The 23,419-nt window shown below is 42.3% G+C and overlaps 3 non-coding genes and 7 pseudogenes across 3 annotated transcripts; 8 read left to right on the top strand and 2 right to left on the bottom strand.

The window, feature by feature from the left end:
- Window positions 1-49: 49 nt before the first annotated feature.
- Window positions 50-173, top strand: LOC149650116 (5S ribosomal RNA; annotated as a pseudogene).
- Window positions 174-310: 137 nt separating this feature from the next.
- Window positions 311-429, top strand: LOC149650115 (5S ribosomal RNA; annotated as a pseudogene).
- A 361-nt stretch (window positions 430-790) lies between these two features.
- LOC149650114 (5S ribosomal RNA) lies at window positions 791-909 on the top strand (annotated as a pseudogene).
- Window positions 910-1,047: 138 nt separating this feature from the next.
- Window positions 1,048-1,166, top strand: LOC149650113 (5S ribosomal RNA; annotated as a pseudogene).
- A 138-nt stretch (window positions 1,167-1,304) lies between these two features.
- LOC149650112 (5S ribosomal RNA) lies at window positions 1,305-1,423 on the top strand (annotated as a pseudogene).
- Window positions 1,424-1,560: 137 nt separating this feature from the next.
- Window positions 1,561-1,663, top strand: LOC149650111 (5S ribosomal RNA; annotated as a pseudogene).
- A 122-nt stretch (window positions 1,664-1,785) lies between these two features.
- On the top strand, window positions 1,786-1,904 carry LOC149650110 (5S ribosomal RNA; annotated as a pseudogene).
- A 3,983-nt stretch (window positions 1,905-5,887) lies between these two features.
- On the bottom strand, window positions 5,888-5,960 carry TRNAT-GGU (transfer RNA threonine (anticodon GGU)). The gene has a single exon. It is a non-coding gene; the product is annotated as a tRNA-Thr (tRNA).
- Window positions 5,961-7,777: 1,817 nt separating this feature from the next.
- TRNAT-GGU (transfer RNA threonine (anticodon GGU)) lies at window positions 7,778-7,850 on the bottom strand. Its single transcript has one exon. It is a non-coding gene; the product is annotated as a tRNA-Thr (tRNA).
- A 13,968-nt stretch (window positions 7,851-21,818) lies between these two features.
- On the top strand, window positions 21,819-21,891 carry TRNAH-GUG (transfer RNA histidin (anticodon GUG)). Its single transcript has one exon. It is a non-coding gene; the product is annotated as a tRNA-His (tRNA).
- Window positions 21,892-23,419: the final 1,528 nt, after the last annotated feature.

Genomic DNA, 23,419 nt, shown 5'->3' with positions numbered 1-23,419 from the left:
TTTATAAAGATGAAAGTTAATTAAATTCAAATTATTAACTAGCACTCTCGGCAACGGCCATATCACGCTGAATACACCGATTCCCGTCCGATAACCGAAGTTAAGCAGCGTCGAGCGCAGTCACTACTTGGGAGGGAGACCACTTAGGATAGGAACACTGCGTGCCGTTGACTTTTTCACTTTTTTTTCCTCTTTTAAATTTTAATAGATATGAAAAAAGCAAACATGTTTTCTTTTTGTTATTGTTTTAAAATGATGAAGGTTAATTTGTCTCACTTAATTTAAATTCGAATTATTAACTAGCACTCTCGGCAACGGCCAAATCACGCTGAATACACCGGTTCTCGTCCGATAACCGAAGTTAAGCAGCGTCGAGCGCAGTCAGTACTTGGGAGGGCGACCACTTAGGAACATTGCGTGCCGTTAGCTTTTTCACTTTTTTTTTCTCTTTTAAATTCCAATAGATATGAAAAAAGCAAACATATTTTCTTTTTGTTATTGTTTGAAAAAGATGAAGGTTAATTTGTCTCACTTAATTTAAATTCGAATTATTATCTAGCACTCTCGGCAACGGCCATATCACGCTGAGAACACCGGTTCTCGTCCGATCGCCGACGTTAGCAGCGTCGAGCGCAGTCAGTACTTGGGAATACTGCGTGCCGTTTGCTTTTTCACTTTTGTTTCCTCTTTTAAATTCCACCAGATATGAAAAAAGCAAACATATCTTCTTTTTGTTATTGTTTTATAAAGATGAAGGTTAATTAAATTCAAATTATTAACTAGCTCTCTCGGCAACGGCCATATCACGCTGAATACACCGGTTCTCGTCCGATAACCGAAGTTAAGCAGCGTCGAGCGCAGTCAGTACTTGGGAGGGCGACCACTTAGGAACACTGCGTGCCGTTAACTTTTTCACTTTTTTTTCCTCTTTTAAATTCCAATAGATATGAAAAAAGCAAACATATTTTCTTTTTTGTTATTGTTTGAAAAAGATGAAGGTAAATTTGTCTCACTTAATTTAAATTCGAATTATTATCTAGCACTCTCGGCAACGGCCATATCACGCTGAATACACCGGTTCTCGTCCGATAACCGAAGTTAAGCAGCGTCGAGCGCAGTCATTACTTGGGAGGGAGACCACTTAGGAACACTGCGTGCCGTTGGCTTTTTCACTTTTTTTTCCTCTTTTAAATTTTAATAGATATGAAAAAAGCAAATATATTTTCTTTTTTGTTATTGTTTGAAAAAGATGAAGGTTAATTTGTCTCACTTAATTTAAATTCGAATTATTATCTAGCACTCTCGGCAACGGCCATATCACGCTGAATACACCGGTTCTCGTCCGATAACCGAAGTTAAGCAACGTCGAGCGCAGTCATTACTTGGGAGGGAGACCACTTAGGAACACTGCGTGCCGTTGGCTTTTTCACTTTTTTTTCCTCTTTTAAATTTTAATAGATATGTAAAAAGCAAACGGGTTTTCTTTTTGTTATTGTTTTTAAATGATGAAGGTTAATTTGTCTCACTTAATTTAAATCCGAATTATTAAATAGCACTCTCGGCAACGGCCATATCACGCTGAGAACACCGGTTCACGTCCGATCACCGAAGTTAAGCAGCGTCGAGCGCATACAGTACTTGGGAATACTGCGTGCCGTTGGCTTTTCACTTTTGTTTCCTCTTTCAAATTCCACCAGATATGAAAAAAGCAAACATATCTTCTTTTTTGTTATTGTTATATAGTGATGAAAGTTAATTAAATTCAAATTATTAACTAGCACTCTCGGCAACGGCCATATCACGCTGAATACACCGTTTCTCGTTCGATAACCGAAGTTAAGCAGCGTCGAGCGCAGTCACTACTTGGGAGGGAGACCACTTAGGAACACTGCGTGCCGTTGGCTTTTTCACAAATCCTCTCTCGTTTGGGCTCGAACCACCAACCTTTCGGTTAACAGCTGAACGCACTAACCATTGCGCCACGGAAGCCCAAAAATTAAATGGTCGTCAGGTATTGTAGAAAAACTTTGGCTATTTACGTTACATTTGAGATCCAAAAACACCGCTCCCGGGTGGGCTCGAACCACCAACCTATTGGTTAACAGCCGAACGCGCTAACCATTGAGCCACGAAAGCTCAGAAAATAAATGGTTGTCAGGTTTTGTGGATAAGTTATGACTTTTTACGTTACATCTGAGACCCTACAACACCTCTCCCAGGTGGGCTCGAACCACCATCCTTTCGGTTAACAGCCGAACGCGCTAACCATTGCGCCAAGGAAGCCCAAAAATTAAATGGTTGTCACGTATTGTGGAAAAGTTTTGACTTTTAACGCTACATCTGAGACCCCACAACACCTCTTCCGGGTGGGCTCGAACCACCAACCTTTCGATTAAGAGCTGGACGCGCTAATTACTGCGCCACGGAAGCCCAAAAATTAAATGGTTGTCAGGTATTGTTGAAAAGTTACGACTTTTCACGCTACATCTGAGACCCCACAAATCCTCTCTCGTTTGGGCTCGCACCACCAACCTTTCGGTTAACAGCTGAACGCACTAACCATTGCGCCACGGAAGCCCAAAAATTAAATGGTCGTCAGGTATTGTAGAAAAACTTTGGCTATTTACGTTACATTTGAGATCCAAAAACACCGCTCCCGGGTGGGCTCGAACCACCAACCTATTGTTTAACAGCCGAACGCGCTAACCATTGAGCCACGAAAGCTCAGAAAATAAATGGTTGTCACGTATTGTGGAAAAGTTTTGACTTTTTACGCTACATATGAGACCCAACAACACCTCTCCCGGGTGGGCTCGAACCTACAACCTTTCGATTAACAGCTGAACGCGCTAACCATTGCGCCACGCAAGCCCAAAAATTAAATGTTCGTCAGGTATTGTGGAAAAACTCTGACATTTTACGTTACATCTGAGACGTCACAACACTTCTCCCAGATAGGCTCGAACCACCAACCTATTGGTTAACAGCCGAACGCCCTAAGCATTGCGCCACGGAAGCCCAAAAATTAAATGATCGTCAGGTATTGTGGAAAAACTTTGGCTTTCTACGTTACATTTGAGATCCCACAACGCTGCTCCCGGGTGGGCTCGAACCACTAACCTATTAGTTAACAGCCGAACGCGCTAACCATTGAGCCACGGAAGCTCAGAAATTAAATGGTTGTCACGTATTGTGGAAAAGTTTTGACTTTTTACGCTACATCTCAGACCCCACAACACCTCTCCCGGGTGGGCTCGAACCACCAACCTTTCGATTAACAGCTGAACGCGCTAACCATTGCGCCACGGAAGCCCAAAATTTCAATGTTCGTCAGGTATTGTGGAAAAACTCTGACATTTTATGTTACATCTGAGACGTCACAACACCGCTCCCGGGAGGGCTCAAACCACCAGTCTTTTGAATAGCAGCTGAACGCGCTAACCATTGCGCCACGGAAGCCCAAAAATTAAATGGTCGTCCGGTATTGTGGAAAAACTTTGACTTTTTACGTAACATCTGAGACCTCATAGCACCGCTCCCGGGTGTGCTCGAACCACCAACCTTTCTGTTAACAGCTGAACGCGCTAACCATTGCGCCACGGAAGCCCAAAATTTCAATGTTCGTCAGGTATTGTGGAAAAACTCTGACATTTTATGTTACATCTGAGACGTCACAACACCGCTCCCGGATGGGCTCGAACCACCAACCTATTGGTTAAAAGCCGAACGCGCTAACCATTGAGCCACGGAAGCTCAGAAATTAAATGGTTGTCACGTATTGTGGAAAAGTTTTGACTTTTTACGCTACATCTGAGACCCCACAACACCTCTCCCGGGTGGGCTCGAACCTTCAACCTTTCGATTAACAGCTGAACGCGCTAGTCATTGCGGCACGGAAGCCCAAAAATTAAATGTTCGTCAGGTATTGTGGAAAAACTCTGACATTTTACGTTACATCTGAGACCTCACTACACCGCTCCCGGATGGGCTCGAACCACCAACCTATTGGTTAAAAGCCGAACGCGCTAACCATTGCGCCACGGAAGCCCAAAAATTAAATGGTCGTCAGGTGTTGTGGAAAAAACCTTGGCTTTTTACGTCACACCTGAGACGTCACAACACCTATTCCGGTTGGGCTCGAACCACCAACCTTTCGGTTAACAGCCGAACGCTCTAACCATTGCGCCAAGGAAGCCCAAAAAATAAATGGTCGTCAGGTATTGTGGAAAAACTTTGGCTTTCTACGTTACATTTGAGATCCCACAACACCGCTCCCGGGTGGGCTCGAACCACCAACCTATTGGCTAACAGCCGAACGCGCTAAGCATTGAGCCACGGAAGCTCAGAAATTAAAAGGTTGTTACGTATTGTGGAAAAGTTTTGACATTTTACGCTACATCTGAGACCCCACAAAACCTCTCCCGGGTGGGCTCGAACCACCAACCTTTCGATTAACAGCTGAACGCGCTAATTATTGCGCCACGGAAGCCCAAAAATTAAATGTTCGTCAGGTATTGTGGAAAAACTCTGACATTTTACGTTACATTCGAGACGTCACAACACCGCTCCCGGGAGGGCTCAAACCACCAGTCTTTTGAATAGCAGCTGAACGCGCTAACCATTGCGCCACGGAAGCCTAAATATTAAATGGTCGTCATGTATTGTGGAAAAACTCTGACTTTTTACGTTACATCTGAGACCTCACAAAACGCTCCCGGATGGGCTCGAAAAACCAAAATTTCGGTTAAAAGCCGAAAGCGCTAGCCATTGAGCCACGGAAGCTCTGAAATTAAATGGTCGTCCGGTATTGTGGAAAAACTTTGACTTTTTACGTAACATCTGAGACCTCATAGCACCGCTCCCGGGTGTGCTCGAACCACCAAACTTTCTGTTAACAGCCAAACGCGCTAACCATTGCGCCAAGGAAGCCCAAATATTAAATATTCGTCAGGTATTGTGGAAAAACTCTGACATTTTACGTCACATCTGAGAACTCACAACACCGTTCCCGGGTGGGCCCGAACCACCAACCTATTGGTTAACAGCCGAACACGCTAAACATTGAGCCACGGAAGCTCAGAAATTAAATCGTTGTCACGTATTGTGGAAAAGTTTTGACTTTTTACGCTACATCTGAGACCCCACAACACCTCTCCCGGGTGGGCTCGAACCACCAACCTTTCGATTAACAGAAGAACGCGCTAACCATTGCGCCACGGAAGCTCAAAAATTAAATGGTCGTCAGGTATTGTGGAAAAACCTTGACTTTTTACGTCACATCTGAGACCCCACAACATCTCTCCCGGGTGGGCTCGAACCACCAACCTTTCGATTAACAGAAGAACGCGCTAAACATTGCGCCACGGAAGCTCAAAAATTAAATGGTCGTCAGGTATTGTGGAAAAACCTTGACTTTTTACGTCACATCTGAGACCTCACAACACCGCTCCCGAAAGGGCTCAAACCACCAGTCTTTTGAATAACAGCTGAACGCGCTAACCATTGCGCCACGGAAGCCCAAAAATTAAATGATCGTCAGGTATTGTGGAAAAACTTTGGCTTTCTACGTTACATTTGAGATCCCACAACACCGCTCCCGGGTGGGCTCGAACCACCAACCTATTGGCTAACAGCCGAACGCGCTAACCATTGAGCCACGAAAGCTCAGAAATTAAATGGTTGTCACGTATTGTGGAAAAGTTTTGACTTTTTACGCTACATCTGAGACCCCACAACACCTCTCTCTCGGGTGGGCTCGAACCACCAACCTTTCGATTAACAGCTGAACGCGCTAATTATTGCGCCACGGAAGCCCAAAAATTAAATGGTCGTCAGGTATTCTGGAAAAACTTTGGCTTTCTACGTTACATTCGTGATCCCACAACACCGCTCCCGGGTGGGCTTGAACCACCAACCTTTCGGTTACCAGCCGAACGCGCTAACCATTGCGCCAAGGAAGCCCAAAAATTAAATGGTCGTCAGGTATTGTGGAAAAACTTTGGCTTTCTACGTTACATGTGAGATCCCACAACACCGCTCCCGGGTATGCTTGAAGCACCAACCTATTGGCTAACAGCCGAACGCGCTAACCATTGAGCCACGGAAGCTCAGAAATTAAATGGTTGTCAGGTATTGTGGAAAAACTTTGGCTTTCTACGTTACATTTGAGACCCCACAACCACCAACCTTTCGATTAACAGCTGAACGCGCTAACCATTGAGCCACGGAAGCTCAGAAATTAAATGGTCGTCAGGTATTGTGGAAAAACTTTGGCTTTCTACGTTACATTTGAGATCCCACAACACTGCTCCCGGGTGGGCTCGAACCACCAACCTATTGGCTAACAGCCGAACGCGCTAACCATTGCGCCACGGAAGCACAATAATTAAATGCTCGTCAGGTTTTGCGTAAAAACCTTGACTTTTTACGTCACATCTGAGACCTCACAACACCGCTCCCGGATGAGCTCGAACCACCAACCTATTGGTTAACAGCCGAACGCGCTAACCATTGAGCCACGGAAGCTCAGAAATTAAATGATTGTCACGTATTGTGGATAAGTTTTGACTTTTTACGCTACATATGAGACCCCACAACACCTCTCCCGGGTGGGCTCGAACCTTCAACCTTTCGATTAACAGCTGAACGCGCTAACCATTGCGCCACGGAAGCCCAAAAATTAAATGTTCGTCAGGTATTGTGAAAAACTCTGACATTTTACGTTACATCTGAGACTTCACAACACCGCATCCCGGATGGGCTCGAACCACAAACCTATTGGTTAACAGCCGAACGCGATAACCATTGAGCCAAGGAAGCTTGGAAATTAAATGGTTGTCAGGTATTGTGGATAAGTTATGACTTATTACGTTACATCTGATACCCTACAACACCTCTCCCGGTTGGGATCGAACCACCAACCTTTCGGTTAACAGCCGAACGCGCTAACCATTGCCCCAAGGAAGCCCAAAAATTAAATGTTCGTCAGGTATTGTGGAAAAACCTTGAAATTTTACGTTACATTTGAGATCCCACAACACCGCTCCCGGGTGGGCTCGAACCACCAACCTATTGGTTAACAGCCGAACGGGCTAATCATTGAGCCACGGAAGCCCAGAAATTAAATGGTTTTCACGTATTGTGGAAGAGTTTTGACTTTTTACGCTACATCTGAGACCCCACAACACCTCTCCCGGGTGGGCTCGAACCACCAACCTTTCGATTAACAGAAGAACGCGCTAAACATTGCGCCACGGAAGCTCAAAAATTAAATGGTCGTCAGGTATTGTGGAAAAACCTTGACTTTTTACGTCACATCTGAGACCTCACAACACCGCTCCCGAAAGGGCTCAAACCACCAGTCTTTTGAATAACAGCTGAACGCGCTAACCATTGCGCCACGGAAGCCCAAAAATTAAATGATCGTCAGGTATTGTGGAAAAACTTTGGCTTTCTACGTTACATTTGAGATCCCACAACACCGCTCCCGGGTGGGCTCGAACCACCAACCTATTGGCTAACAGCCGAACGCGCTAACCATTGAGCCACGAAAGCTCAGAAATTAAATGGTTGTCACGTATTGTGGAAAAGTTTTGACTTTTTACGCTACATCTGAGACCCCACAACACCTCTCTCTCGGGTGGGCTCGAACCACCAACCTTTCGATTAACAGCTGAACGCGCTAATTATTGCGCCACGGAAGCCCAAAAATTAAATGGTCGTCAGGTATTCTGGAAAAACTTTGGCTTTCTACGTTACATTCGTGATCCCACAACACCGCTCCCGGGTGGGCTTGAACCACCAACCTTTCGGTTACCAGCCGAACGCGCTAACCATTGCGCCAAGGAAGCCCAAAAATTAAATGGTCGTCAGGTATTGTGGAAAAACTTTGGCTTTCTACGTTACATGTGAGATCCCACAACACCGCTCCCGGGTATGCTTGAAGCACCAACCTATTGGCTAACAGCCGAACGCGCTAACCATTGAGCCACGGAAGCTCAGAAATTAAATGGTTGTCAGGTATTGTGGAAAAACTTTGGCTTTCTACGTTACATTTGAGACCCCACAACCACCAACCTTTCGATTAACAGCTGAACGCGCTAACCATTGAGCCACGGAAGCTCAGAAATTAAATGGTCGTCAGGTATTGTGGAAAAACTTTGGCTTTCTACGTTACATTTGAGATCCCACAACACTGCTCCCGGGTGGGCTCGAACCACCAACCTATTGGCTAACAGCCGAACGCGCTAACCATTGCGCCACGGAAGCACAATAATTAAATGCTCGTCAGGTTTTGCGTAAAAACCTTGACTTTTTACGTCACATCTGAGACCTCACAACACCGCTCCCGGATGAGCTCGAACCACCAACCTATTGGTTAACAGCCGAACGCGCTAACCATTGAGCCACGGAAGCTCAGAAATTAAATGATTGTCACGTATTGTGGATAAGTTTTGACTTTTTACGCTACATATGAGACCCCACAACACCTCTCCCGGGTGGGCTCGAACCTTCAACCTTTCGATTAACAGCTGAACGCGCTAACCATTGCGCCACGGAAGCCCAAAAATTAAATGTTCGTCAGGTATTGTGAAAAACTCTGACATTTTACGTTACATCTGAGACTTCACAACACCGCATCCCGGATGGGCTCGAACCACAAACCTATTGGTTAACAGCCGAACGCGATAACCATTGAGCCAAGGAAGCTTGGAAATTAAATGGTTGTCAGGTATTGTGGATAAGTTATGACTTATTACGTTACATCTGATACCCTACAACACCTCTCCCGGTTGGGATCGAACCACCAACCTTTCGGTTAACAGCCGAACGCGCTAACCATTGCCCCAAGGAAGCCCAAAAATTAAATGTTCGTCAGGTATTGTGGAAAAACCTTGAAATTTTACGTTACATTTGAGATCCCACAACACCGCTCCCGGGTGGGCTCGAACCACCAACCTATTGGTTAACAGCCGAACGGGCTAATCATTGAGCCACGGAAGCCCAGAAATTAAATGGTTTTCACGTATTGTGGAAGAGTTTTGACTTTTTACGCTACATCTGAGACCCCACAACACCTCTCCCGGGTGGGCTCGTACCACCAACCTTTCGATTAACAGCTGAACGCGCTAACCATTGCGCCACGGAAGCCCAAAAATTCAATGTTCGACAGGTATTGTGGAAAAACACTGACATTTTATGTTACATTTGAGACGTCACAACACCGCTCCCGGGAGAGCTCAAACCACCAATCTTTTGAATAGCAGCTGAACGCGCTAACCATTGCGCCACGGAAGCCCAAAAATTAAAATGGTCGTCAGGTATTTTGGAAAAACCTTGACTTTTAACGTCACATCTGAGACGTCACAATACCGCTCCCGGATGGGCTCGAACCACCAACCTATTGGTTAACAGCCGAACGCGCTAACCATTGAGCCACGGAAGCCCAAAGTTAAATGCTCGTCAGGTATTGTGTAAAAACCTTGACTTTTTACGTCACATCTGAGACCTTACAACACCGCTCCCGGATGGGCTCGAACCACCAACCTATTGGTTAACAGCCGAACGCGCTAACCATTGAGCCACGGAAGCCCAAAGTTAAATGCTCGTCAGGTATTGTGTAAAAACCTTGACATTTTACGTTACATCTGAGACCTCACAACACCGCTCCCGGATGGGCTCGAACCACCAACCTATTGGTTAACAGCCGAACGCGCTAACCATTGCGCCACGGAAGCCCAAAATTTAAATGGTCGTCAGGTGTTGTGGAAAAAACCTTGACTTTTTACATCACATCTGAGACGTCACAACACCGCTCCCGGATGGGCTCGAACCACACACCTATTGGTTAACAGCCGAACGCGCTAACCATTGAGCCACGGAATCTCAGAAATTAAATGGTTGTCACGTATTGTGGATAAGTTTTGACTTTTTACGCTACATCTGAGACCCCACAACACCTCTTCCGGGTGGGCTTGAACCACCAGCCTTTCGATAAACAGTTGAACGCGCTAATAATTGCGCCAAGGAAGCCCAAAAATTAAATGTTCGTCAGGTATTGTGGAAAAACTCTGACATTTTACGTTACATCTGAGACCTCACAACACCGCTCCCGGATGGGCTCGAACAACCAACCTATTGGTTAACAGCCGAACGCGCTAACCATTGCGCCACGGAAGCCCAAAATTTAAATGTTCGTCAGGTATTGTGGAAAAACTCTGACATTTTACGTTACATCTAAGACCTCACAACACCGCTCCCGGATGGGCTCGAACCACCAACCTATTGGTTAACAGTCGAACGCGCTAACCATTGAGCCACGGAAGCTCAGAGACTAAATGGTTGTCAGGTATTGTGGATAAGTTATGACTTATTACGTTACATCTGAGACCCTACAACACCTCTCACGGTTGGGCTCGAACCACCAACCTTTCGGTTGACAGCCGAACGCGCTAACCATTGCGCCAAGGAAGCCCAAAAAATAAATGGTCGTCAGGTATTGTGGAAAAACTTTGTCTTTCTACGTTACATTTGAGATCCCACAACACCGCTCCCGGGTGAGCTCGAACCACCACCCTATTGGTTAAAAGCTGAACGCGCTAACCATTCAGCCACGGAAGCTCAGAAATTAAATGGTCGTCACGTATTGTGGAAAAGTTTTGACTTTTTACGCTACATCTGAGACCCCACAACACCTCTCCCGGTTGGGCTCGAACCACCAACCTTTCGGTTAACAGCCGAACGCGCTAACCATTGCGCCATGGAAGCCCAAAAATTAAATGTTCGTCAGGTATTGTGGAAAAACCTTGACTTTTTACGTCACTTCTGAGACCTCACAACACCGCTCCCGGATGGGCTCGAACCACCAACCTATTGGTTAACAGCCGAACGCGCTAACCATTGAGCCACGGAAGCTCAGAAATTAAATGGTCGTCACGTATTGTGGAAAAACTTTGGCTTTCTACGTTACATTTGAGATCCCACAACACCGCTCCCGGGTGGGCTCGAACCACCAACCTATTGGTTAACAGCCGAACGCGTTAACCATTGCGCCACGGAAGCCCAAAAATTAAATGGTCGTCAGGTATTGTGGAAAAACTTTGGCTTTCTACGTTACGTTTGAGATCCCACAACGCCGCTCCCGGGTGGGCTCGAACCACTAACCTATTTGTTAACTGCTGAACGCGCTAACCATTGCGCCACGGAAGCTAAAAATTAAATGCTCGTCAGGTATTGTGTAAAAACCTTGACTTTTTACGTCACATCTGAGACCTCACAACACCGCTCCCGGATGGGCTCGAACCACCAACCTATCGGTTAACAGACGAACGCGCTATTTATTATTATTGTTGATGAGGAGGGTACGCGCCCTAGCACCGATGCCAAAGGCATATTGTGCATCCTCGTAATCAGGCCTTGAATAGGCCTGTAGCTGCAGCGTAGCGAAGAATTCGCTCCACCGTGAGAGAGGAGACCCTCGAGGGTTCCAGGGTGTGTGAATCAAAATATTCTAATCTAAGCGAGGCGAAGTAGTCGCACTCGCAAAGTACGTGGGCGGATGTTTCTTCCATCTCCTGACACGACCTACAGAGAGGGTCGTCGGCAAAACCCATCAGATGGAGGTGCCTATTAAGCCGGCAATGCCCGGTCAAAAGACCGGTGGCCAGCCTAATATCCCATCTGCCGAGCGAAATTAGGTCCCTAGCACGAGACCTGCAGGGACCATCGACAAACAACTTTGTCTGTCTCTGGCCCTCCATGCTGTGCCAGAGCTGATTTTGTATGACAGTCAACCTGTCATGCAGACACCGTTTGACGTGCCTGTAGGGGATGGGGACGGCCGGCTCCGGCCCCAAGAGCTTGGCCTCCGCACCCCTTTTCGCAAATCTATCGGCTTGCTCATTGCCATAATAACCGCTATGCCCTGGCACCCAGTACAGCAGAACCCTGTTGCAGGATGCCAGTCGCGCTAGCAGGTCGAGGCAGCTACGCACCAGTTGAGAAGAAATCTGACACTGGTTCAGAGCGTTCAGGGCAGCCTGACTGTCAGAATAAATTCTCACAGTCCGTCCGGTATACCCTTTGTTAATACAGTAATCTGTGCAATAACAGATCGCGGCAATTTCAGCCTGGAACACACTAGCGAAGGTGCCCAGGCAAGCAGAAAAGCCGACCCTTGTGGTTTGACAGTAATAGCCGGCGCCGGCGCCGGAATCAGTCTTGGAGCCATCGGTGAACCAAATGGTTTCACCCCCAGTGCCAAGAGGCAGCAGGTTAGTCCACTCTGCCCGACTGGGGAAGTGGATACTGAATGGCTTAGTGAAATCAAAACTGGTAACGGTTTTGTCAGAGCACATCGTAAGCGACGGCTCAAGTGCGGCGTACTCCCGAAAGAGCTTCGTATGGCTGTAATCCCAAAGTCTTGGAACCCAACAGCCACTAATGTTGAGCCTGTAGGCTCCCATGACAGCCTCCTCCTCAATGAAGAGATGAAGAGGAAGCATGTCAAGGAGCACCTCCAGGGAAGCAGTTGGGGTCGATCTCATGGCCCCCGTAACACCAATGCAGGCAAGCCTTTGAAGCTTGCGCAGGGCAGCCTGCACCGTCTTAAGCCGGACCCTTGTCCACCAGACAAGTGCCCCGTAAGATAGTATGGGTCTGATGATCCCAGTATAGAGCCAGTGTACAGCCTTGGGGTTGAGGCCCCAAGTCTGGCCGACAGAGCTCCTGGTCCTCCAGAAGAGCATCTTGGCCTTCTTAATACACCGATCAAGATGCGGCTTCCATGTGAGTCTACAATCAAAAGTCACCCCCAGGTATTTCACCTCGGAGGACTTTGTCAGGACCTGGCCAAAGAAAGAGATATCATTGAACAGATCCTTAGTATTCTTCCTCGTAAAAGGAACAAGGACAGTTTTATCAGGATTAACGGTGAGGTTAACCGCCTGACACCATTGCTCCACGCTAGAGAGAGCAGATCTCATAAGCGCGGTAACAGTATCCGGGAACTTCCCCGTAAAGACTATCGCTACATCGTCCGCATACCCGAAGCAGCAACAGCCCCCAGCACCCCCGAGCCTCCCCAGGAGCTCGTCCACCACCAGGCACCACAACAGGGGGGAGAGCACTCCACCCTGAGGGCAGCCCCTGCTGGTAGTCACCCCTAGAGAGTCCCCAAGGAGGGACGCCGACACCTCGCGGTCGGTAAGCATGGACTTGATCCAGCGGCCAAGAGTGGCGCTGATGCCAAATCTCTCAACAGCTTCAGTAATAACCGAGCTAGAGACTTTGTCAAAGGCCCCCTCGATATCGAGGAAGACAGCCAGTGAAATTTCCTGAAACTCGAATGCCCTATCCAGGCAATTCGTAAGGCCGTGAAGGGCCGTCTCAGTGGATTTGCCTTTTTGGTAGGCAAATTGTGAAGAAGAGAGAGGAGTTATCGAAAGTACCTCGTCTCTGATGTACCTGTCCACCAACTTCTCCAGAATTTTGAGGAAGAAGGAGGTCAGGCATATGGGTCTAAATGCTTTCGCCTCGAGATAGGAAGCCTTCCCGGGCTTGGGAATAAAGATGACCCTAGAGCGTTTCCAGTCACGAGGTATGTGACCGAGAGCAATGCAAAGTCTGTAGATCTTGCATAGCGGAGAGGCGATGTGGTCTAAGCCCTCCTGCAAAAGCAGAGGGAAGACCCCATCGGGTCCCGGAGACTTGTAGGGCTCAAAACAGTTGACAGCCCACCGAAGCTTGGGAATCGTGACAACCTGTCTGGCTACAAGCCAGTCTTCCCTCTTAGCCCTGTGCAGGACAGGGTAGAGAGAGTCAGGGTTTGTTGGATTAATAAAAGTAGAATCAGGAAAATGGACCTCCAGCATATGCTTGAGAGTCTCAGCCCCAGATTTAGTGTACACACCCTCCCGTAGCTTAATAGCATTAAGTCGATGTGTGCTGTCGTGCGCTAGAATCTTCATGACCCTAGCCGTGGCAGGGACATTGGAGATTTGCTCACAGAAGGTCCGCCAGGAGTCCTTCTTAGCAGCTCTAATGGCCCTGTTGTAGGCGTTAAGGGACTGCCTGTATCCAGCCCAGTCACCCGTGCGCTTGGCTTTGTTAAAGAGCCTGCGCGTGTATTTACGAAGCCGGCTGAGATCCGCGTTCCACCAAGGGACAAGCCTCGAGCGGTTGACGGTCTTAAGTGGGCAGTTCCGGTGGAACGACTCCATGATGGAGCACTGTAAATCACCAGCAGCCCGATCAAGATCCTTAGGTGAAGTAAGTTTAAGAGTGTGACCCCCTCCGTAGCGTAGGATTAGGTCTTCCCTATAGCCGGCCCAATTAGTCCGTTTTGGGTTGCGTATCTCCGTCCCGACGAACGCGCTAACCATTGAGCCACGGAAGCTCAGAGATTAAATGGTTGTCAGGTGTTGTGGATAAGTTATGACTTATTACGTTACATCTGAGACCCTACAACACCTCTCTCGGTTGGTCTCGAACCACCAACCTTTCGGTTAACAGCCGAACGCGCTAACCATTGCGCCAAGGAAGCCCAAAAAATAAATGGTCGTCAGGTATTGTGGAAAAACTTTGTCTTTCTACGTTACATTTGAGATCCCACAACACCGCTCCCGGGTGGGCTCGAACCACCACCCTATTGGTTAAAAGCTGAACGCGCTAACCATTCAGCCACGGAAGCTCAGAAATTAAATGGTTGTCACGTATTGTGGAAAAACTTTGGCTTTCTACGTTACATTTGAGATCCCACAACACCGCTCCCGGGTGGGCTCGAACCACCAACCTATTTGTTAACAGCCGAACGCGTTAACCATTGCGCCACGGAAGCCCAAAAATTAAATGGTCGTCAGGTATTGTGGAAAAACTTTGGCTTTCTACGTTACGTTTGAGATCCCACAACGCCGCTCCCGGGTGGGCTCGAACCACTAACCTCTCGATTAACAGCTGAAAGCGCTAACCATTGCGCCACGGAAGCCCAAAAATTAAACGGTCGTCAGGTATTGTGGAAAAACTTTGGCTTTCTACGTTACGTTTGAGATCCCACAACACCGCGCCCGGGAGGGCTCGAACCACCAACCTATTGGTTAACAGCCGAACGCCCTAACCATTGCGCCACGGAAGCCCAAAAATTAAATCGTCAGGTATTGTGGAAAAACTTTGGCTTTCTACGTTACATTTGAGATCCCACAACGCCGCTCCCGGGTGGGCTCGAACCACTAACCTATTGGTTAACAGCCGAACGCGCTAACCATTGAGCCACGGAGGCTCAGAAATTAAATGGTTGTCACGTATTGTGGAAAAACTTTGGCTTTCTACGTTCCCTATAAAACACTCTTTGAAAGTGATTTCATCTTGATTGAACAATAATTAAAAATTTACCTCGATTTTTAATAACATTTTCAAAATCGACGTTTCACGGCCAAACAAGCATACTTTGAGTATTTCTTCACTATTTTCAAATATAACCACTGAAACCATTATTTTTATACTTTTTGCTTTAATTCAAGCAATGTAACGATATTCATTCAAAAAACTGTTAAAATTAAATTTTCAATAAGAAATCGTATTCACGGATTTTGTGTCTTGAAGAAGAAAAACCTGCGATTTTTTCGGTACTTTTTTGAATGAATTTTTTTCTGGAGAAATTTTTGACCGAATTCAGCTTAATTCCCAATAAAACACTCATTGAAAGTGATTTCATCTCGATTGAACAATAAATAAAAATGTACCTCGATTTTTAATAACATTTTCAAAATCGACGTTTCACGGCCAAAGAAGCATATTTTGAGTATTTCTTCACTATTTTCAAAAATAACCACTGAAACCATTATTTTTATACTTTTTGCTTTAATTCAAGCAAGTGTAACGATATTCATTCAAAAAACTGTTAAAATTCAATTTTCAATAAGAAATCGTATTCACGGATTTTGTGTCTTGAAGAAGAAAAACCTGCGATTTTTTCGGTACTTTTTTGAATGAATTTTTTTCTGGAGAAATTTTTGACCGAATTCAGCTTAATTCCCTATAAAACACTCATTAAAAGTGATTTCATCTCGATTGAACAATAAATAAAAATGTACCTCGATTTTTAATAACATTTTCAAAATCGACGTAACTCGGCCTAAGAAAAACATTTTGAGTATTTGTTCACTGTTTTCAAATATAACCACTGAAACCATTATTTTTGTAATTTTTGCGTTAATTCAAGCAAATGTAACGATATTCATTCAACAAACTGTTAAAATTCAATTTTCAATAAGAAATCGTTGTCACGGATTTTGTATCTTGAAGAAAAAAAACATGCGATTTTTTCGGTACACTTTTGAATGCATTTTTTTCTGGAGAAATGTTTGACCGAATTCAGCTTAATTCCCTATAAAACACTCATTGAAAGTGATTTCATCTCGATTGAACAATAATTAAAAATTTACCTCGATTTTTAATAACATTTTCAAAATCGACGTTTCACGGCCAAAGAAGCTTACTTTGAGTATTTCTTCACTATTTTCAAATATGTTCACTGAAACCATTATTTTTATACTTTTTGCTTTAATTCAAGCAAATGTAACGATATTCAATCAAAAAACTGTTAAAATTAAATTTTTCAATAAGAAATCGTTGTCACGGATTTTGTATCTTGAAGAAGAAAAACATGCGATTTTTTCGGTACTTTTTTGAATGCATTTTTTTCAGGAGAAATTTTGGACCGAATTCAGCTTAATTCCCTATAAAACACTCATTAAAAGTGATTTCATCTCGATTGAACAATAAATAAAAATGTACCTCGATTTTTAATAACATTTTCAAAATCGACGTTTCACGGCCAAAGAAGCATACTTTGAGTATTTCTTCACTATTTTCAAATATGTTCACTGAAAGCATTATTTTTATACTTTTTGCTTTAATTCAAGCAAATGTAACGATATTCAATCAAAAAACTGTTAAAATTAAATTTTTCAATAAGAAATCGTTGTCACGGATTTTGTATCTTGAAGAAGAAAAACATGCGATTTTTTCGGTACTTTTTTGAATGCATTTTTTTCAGGAGAAATTTTTGACCGAATTCAGCTTAATTCCCTATAAAACACTCATTAAAAGTGATTTCATCTCGATTGAACAATAAATAAAAATGCACCTCGATTTTTAATAACATTTTCAAAATCGACGTAACTCGGCCTAAGAAAAACATTTTGAGTATTTGTTCACTGTTTTCAAATATAACCAATGAAACCATTATTTTTGTAATTTTTGCGTTAATTCAAGCAAATGTAACGATATTCATTCAACAAACTGTTAAAATTCAATTTTAAATAAGAAATCGTTGTCACGGATATTGTATCTTGAAGAAAAAAAACATGCGATTTTTTCGGTACACTTTTGAATGCATTTTTTTTTGGAGAAATGTTTGACCGAATTCAGCTTAATTCCCTATAAAACACTCTTTGAAAGTGATTTCATCTCGATTGAACAATAATTAAAAATTTACCTCGATTTTTAATAACATTTTCAAAATCGACGTTTCACGGCCAAAGAAGCATACTTTGAGTATTTCTTCACTATTTTCAAATATGTTCACTGAAACCATTATTTTTATACTTTTTGCTTTAATTCAAGCAATGTAACGATATTCATTCAAAAAACTGTTAAAATTCAATTTTCAGTAAGAAATCGTATTCACGGATTTTGTGTCTTGAAGAAGAAAAACCTGGGATTTTTTCGGTACTTTTTTGAATGAATTTTTTTCTGGAGAAATTTTTGACCGAATTCAGCTTAATTCCCCATAAAACACTCATTAAAAGTGATTTCATCTCGATTGAACAATAAATAAAAATGTACCTCGATTTTTAATAACATTTTCAAAATCGACGTTTCACGGCCAAAGAAGCATATTTTGAGTATTTCTTCACTATTTTCAAAAATAACCACTGAAACCATTATTTTTATACTTTTTGCTTTAATTCAAGCAAATGTAACGATATTCATTCAAAAACTGTTAAAATTCAATTTTAAATAAGAAATCGTTGTCACGGATTTTGTATCTTGAAGAAAAAAAACATGCGATTTTTTCGGTACACTTTTGAATGCATTTTTTTCTGGAGAAATTTTTGACCGAATTCAGCCTTACTCCCTATAAAACACTCATTAAAAGTGATTTCATCTCGATTGACCAATAATTAAAAATTTACCTCGATTTTTAATAACATTTTCAAAATCGACGTTTTACGGCCAAAGAAGCATACTTTGAGTATTTCTTCACTATTTTCAAATATATTCATTGAAACCATTATTTTTATACTTTTTGCTTTAATTCAAGCAATGTAACGATATTCATTCAATAAACTGTTAAAATTCAATTTTCAATAAGAAATCGTATTCACGGATTTTGTGTCTTGAAGAAGAAAAACCTGCGATTTTTTCGGTACTTTTTTGAATGAATTTTTTTCTGGAGAAATTTTTGACCGAATTCAGCTTAATTCCCAATAAAACACTCATTGAAAGTGATTTCATCTCGATTGAACAATAAATAAAAATGTACCTCGATTTTTAATAACATTTTCAAAATCGACGTTTCACGGCCAAAGAAGCATATTTTGAGTATTTCTTCACTATTTTCAAAAATAACCACTGAAACCATTATTTTTATACTTTTTGCTTTAATTCAAGCAAGTGTAACGATATTCATTCAAAAAACTGTTAAAAATCAATTTTCAATAAGAAATCGTATTCACGGATTTTGTGTCTTGAAGAAGAAAAACCTGCGATTTTTTCGGTACTTTTTTGAATGAATTTTTTTCTGGAGAAATTTTTGACCGAATTCAGCTTAATTCCCAATAAAACACTCATTGAAAGTGATTTCATCTCGATTGAACAATAAATAAAAATGTACCTCGATTTTTAATAACATTTTCAAAATCGACGTTTCACGGCCAAAGAAGCATATTTTGAGTATTTCTTCACTATTTTCAAAAATAACCACTGAAACCATTATTTTTATACTTTTTGCTTTAATTCAAGCAAGTGTAACGATATTCATTCAAAAAACTGTTAAAAATCAATTTTCAATAAGAAATCGTATTCACGGATTTTGTGTCTTGAAGAAGAAAAACCTGCGATTTTTTCGGTACTTTTTTGAATGAATTTTTTTTTGGAGAAATTTTTGACCGAATTCAGCTTAATTCCCTATAAAACACTCATTAAAAGTGATTTCATCTCGATTGAACAATAAATAAAAATGTACCTCGATTTTTAATAACATTTTCAAAATCGACGTAACTCGGCCTAAGAAAAACATTTTGAGTATTTGTTCACTGTTTTCAAATATAACCACTGAAACCATTATTTTTGTAATTTTTGCGTTAATTCAAGCTGAATTCGGTCAAACATTTCTCCAAAAAAAAATGCATTCAAAAGTGTACCGAAAAAATCGCATGTTTTTTTTCTTCAAGATACAATATCCGTGACAACGATTTCTTATTTAAAATTGAATTTTAACAGTTTGTTGAATGAATATCGTTACATTTGCTTGAATTAACGCAAAAATTACAAAAATAATGGTTTCATTGGTTATATTTGAAAACAGTGAACAAATACTCAAAATGTTTTTCTTAGGCCGAGTTACGTCGATTTTGAAAATGTTATTAAAAATCGAGGTGCATTTTTATTTATTGTTCAATCGAGATGAAATCACTTTTAATGAGTGTTTTATAGGGAATTAAGCTGAATTCGGTCAAAAATTTCTCCTGAAAAAAATGCATTCAAAAAAGTACCGAAAAAATCGCATGTTTTTCTTCTTCAAGATACAAAATCCGTGACAACGATTTCTTATTGAAAAATTTAATTTTAACAGTTTTTTGATTGAATATCGTTACATTTGCTTGAATTAAAGCAAAAAGTATAAAAATAATGCTTTCAGTGAACATATTTGAAAATAGTGAAGAAATACTCAAAGTATGCTTCTTTGGCCGTGAAACGTCGATTTTGAAAATGTTATTAAAAATCGAGGTACATTTTTATTTATTGTTCAATCGAGATGAAATCACTTTTAATGAGTGTTTTATAGGGAATTAAGCTGAATTCGGTCCAAAATTTCTCCTGAAAAAAATGCATTCAAAAAAGTACCGAAAAAATCGCATGTTTTTCTTCTTCAAGATACAAAATCCGTGACAACGATTTCTTATTGAAAAATTTAATTTTAACAGTTTTTTGATTGAATATCGTTACATTTGCTTGAATTAAAGCAAAAAGTATAAAAATAATGGTTTCAGTGAACATATTTGAAAATAGTGAAGAAATACTCAAAGTAAGCTTCTTTGGCCGTGAAACGTCGATTTTGAAAATGTTATTAAAAATCGAGGTAAATTTTTAATTATTGTTCAATCGAGATGAAATCACTTTCAATGAGTGTTTTATAGGGAATTAAGCTGAATTCGGTCAAACATTTCTCCAGAAAAAAATGCATTCAAAAGTGTACCGAAAAAATCGCATGTTTTTTTTCTTCAAGATACAAAATCCGTGACAACGATTTCTTATTGAAAATTGAATTTTAACAGTTTGTTGAATGAATATCGTTACATTTGCTTGAATTAACGCAAAAATTACAAAAATAATGGTTTCAGTGGTTATATTTGAAAACAGTGAACAAATACTCAAAATGTTTTTCTTAGGCCGAGTTACGTCGATTTTGAAAATGTTATTAAAAATCGAGGTACATTTTTATTTATTGTTCAATCGAGATGAAATCACTTTTAATGAGTGTTTTATAGGGAATTAAGCTGAATTCGGTCAAAAATTTCTCCAGAAAAAAATTCATTCAAAAAAGTACCGAAAAAATCGCAGGTTTTTCTTCTTCAAGACACAAAATCCGTGAATACGATTTCTTATTGAAAATTGAATTTTAACAGTTTTTTGAATGAATATCGTTACACTTGCTTGAATTAAAGCAAAAAGTATAAAAATAATGGTTTCAGTGGTTATTTTTGAAAATAGTGAAGAAATACTCAAAATATGCTTCTTTGGCCGTGAAACGTCGATTTTGAAAATGTTATTAAAAATCGAGGTACATTTTTATTTATTGTTCAATCGAGATGAAATCACTTTCAATGAGTGTTTTATTGGGAATTAAGCTGAATTCGGTCAAAAATTTCTCCAGAAAAAAATTCATTCAAAAAAGTACCGAAAAAATCGCAGGTTTTTCTTCTTCAAGACACAAAATCCGTGAATACGATTTCTTATTGAAAATTTAATTTTAACAGTTTTTTGAATGAATATCGTTACATTGCTTGAATTAAAGCAAAAAGTATAAAAATAATGGTTTCAGTGGTTATATTTGAAAATAGTGAAGAAATACTCAAAGTATGCTTGTTTGGCCGTGAAACGTCGATTTTGAAAATGTTATTAAAAATCGAGGTAAATTTTTAATTATTGTTCAATCAAGATGAAATCACTTTCAAAGAGTGTTTTATAGGGAACGTAGAAAGCCAAAGTTTTTCCACAATACGTGACAACCATTTAATTTCTGAGCCTCCGTGGCTCAATGGTTAGCGCGTTCGGCTGTTAACCAATAGGTTAGTGGTTCGAGCCCACCCGGGAGCGGCGTTGTGGGATCTCAAATGTAACGTAGAAAGCCAAAGTTTTTCCACAATACCTGACGATTTAATTTTTGGGCTTCCGGGGCGCAATGGTTAGGGCGTTCGGCTGTTAACCAATAGGTTGGTGGTTCGAGCCCTCCCGGGCGCGGTGTTGTGGGATCTCAAACGTAACGTAGAAAGCCAAAGTTTTTCCACAATACCTGACGACCGTTTAATTTTTGGGCTTCCGTGGCGCAATGGTTAGCGCTTTCAGCTGTGAATCGAGAGGTTAGTGGTTCGAGCCCACCCGGGAGCGGCGTTGTGGGATCTCAAACGTAACGTAGACAGCCAAAGTTTTTCCACAATACCTGACGACCATTTAATTTTTGGGCTTCCGTGGCGCAATGGTTAACGCGTTCGGCTGTTAACAAATAGGTTGGTGGTTCGAGCCCACCCGGGAGCGGTGTTGTGGGATCTCAAATGTAACGTAGAAAGCCAAAGTTTTTCCACAATACGTGACAACCATTTAATTTCTGAGCTTCCGTGGCTGAATGGTTAGCGCGTTCAGCTTTTAACCAATAGGGTGGTGGTTCGAGCCCACCCGGGAGCGGTGTTGTGGGATCTCAAATGTAACGTAGAAAGACAAAGTTTTTCCACAATACCTGACGACCATTTATTTTTTGGGCTTCCTTGGCGCAATGGTTAGCGCGTTCGGCTGTTAACCGAAAGGTTGGTGGTTCGAGACCAACCGAGAGAGGTGTTGTAGGGTCTCAGATGTAACGTAATAAGTCATAACTTATCCACAACACCTGACAACCATTTAATCTCTGAGCTTCCGTGGCTCAATGGTTAGCGCGTTCGTCTGTTAACCGATAGGTTGGTGGTTCGAGCCCATCCGGGAGCGGTGTTGTGAGGTCTCAGATGTAACGTAAAATGTCAGAGTTTTTCCACAATACCTGACGAACATTTAATTTTTGGGCTTCCGTGGCGCAATGGTTAGCGCGTTCGGCTGTTAACCAATAGGTTGGTGGTTCGAGCCCATCCGGGAGCGGTGTTGTGAGGTCTCAGATGTGACGTAAAAAGTCAAGGTTTTTACACAATACCTGACGAGCATTTAATTTTTAGCTTCCGTGGCGCAATGGTTAGCGCGTTCAGCAGTTAACAAATAGGTTAGTGGTTCGAGCCCACCCGGGAGCGGCGTTGTGGGATCTCAAACGTAACGTAGAAAGCCAAAGTTTTTCCACAATACCTGACGACCATTTAATTTTTGGGCTTCCGTGGCGCAATGGTTAACGCGTTCGGCTGTTAACCAATAGGTTGGTGGTTCGAGCCCACCCGGGAGCGGTGTTGTGGGATCTCAAATGTAACGTAGAAAGCCAAAGTTTTTCCACAATACGTGACGACCATTTAATTTCTGAGCTTCCGTGGCTCAATGGTTAGCGCGTTCGGCTGTTAACCAATAGGTTGGTGGTTCGAGCCCATCCGGGAGCGGTGTTGTGAGGTCTCAGAAGTGACGTAAAAAGTCAAGGTTTTTCCACAATACCTGACGAACATTTAATTTTTGGGCTTCCATGGCGCAATGGTTAGCGCGTTCGGCTGTTAACCGAAAGGTTGGTGGTTCGAGCCCAACCGGGAGAGGTGTTGTGGGGTCTCAGATGTAGCGTAAAAAGTCAAAACTTTTCCACAATACGTGACGACCATTTAATTTCTGAGCTTCCGTGGCTGAATGGTTAGCGCGTTCAGCTTTTAACCAATAGGGTGGTGGTTCGAGCCCACCCGGGAGCGGTGTTGTGGGATCTCAAATGTAACGTAGAAAGACAAAGTTTTTCCACAATACCTGACGA

The sequence above is a fragment of the Phalangium opilio genome, unplaced genomic scaffold (assembly GCF_054372755.1).
Source record: "Phalangium opilio isolate 3A_F unplaced genomic scaffold, DU_Popi_V2 ptg000087l_1, whole genome shotgun sequence".
NCBI lineage: Eukaryota > Metazoa > Arthropoda > Arachnida > Opiliones > Phalangiidae > Phalangium > Phalangium opilio.
Note: the sequence above shows the minus strand (reverse complement) of the source record. Positions and strands in the feature narration are given on the sequence as shown.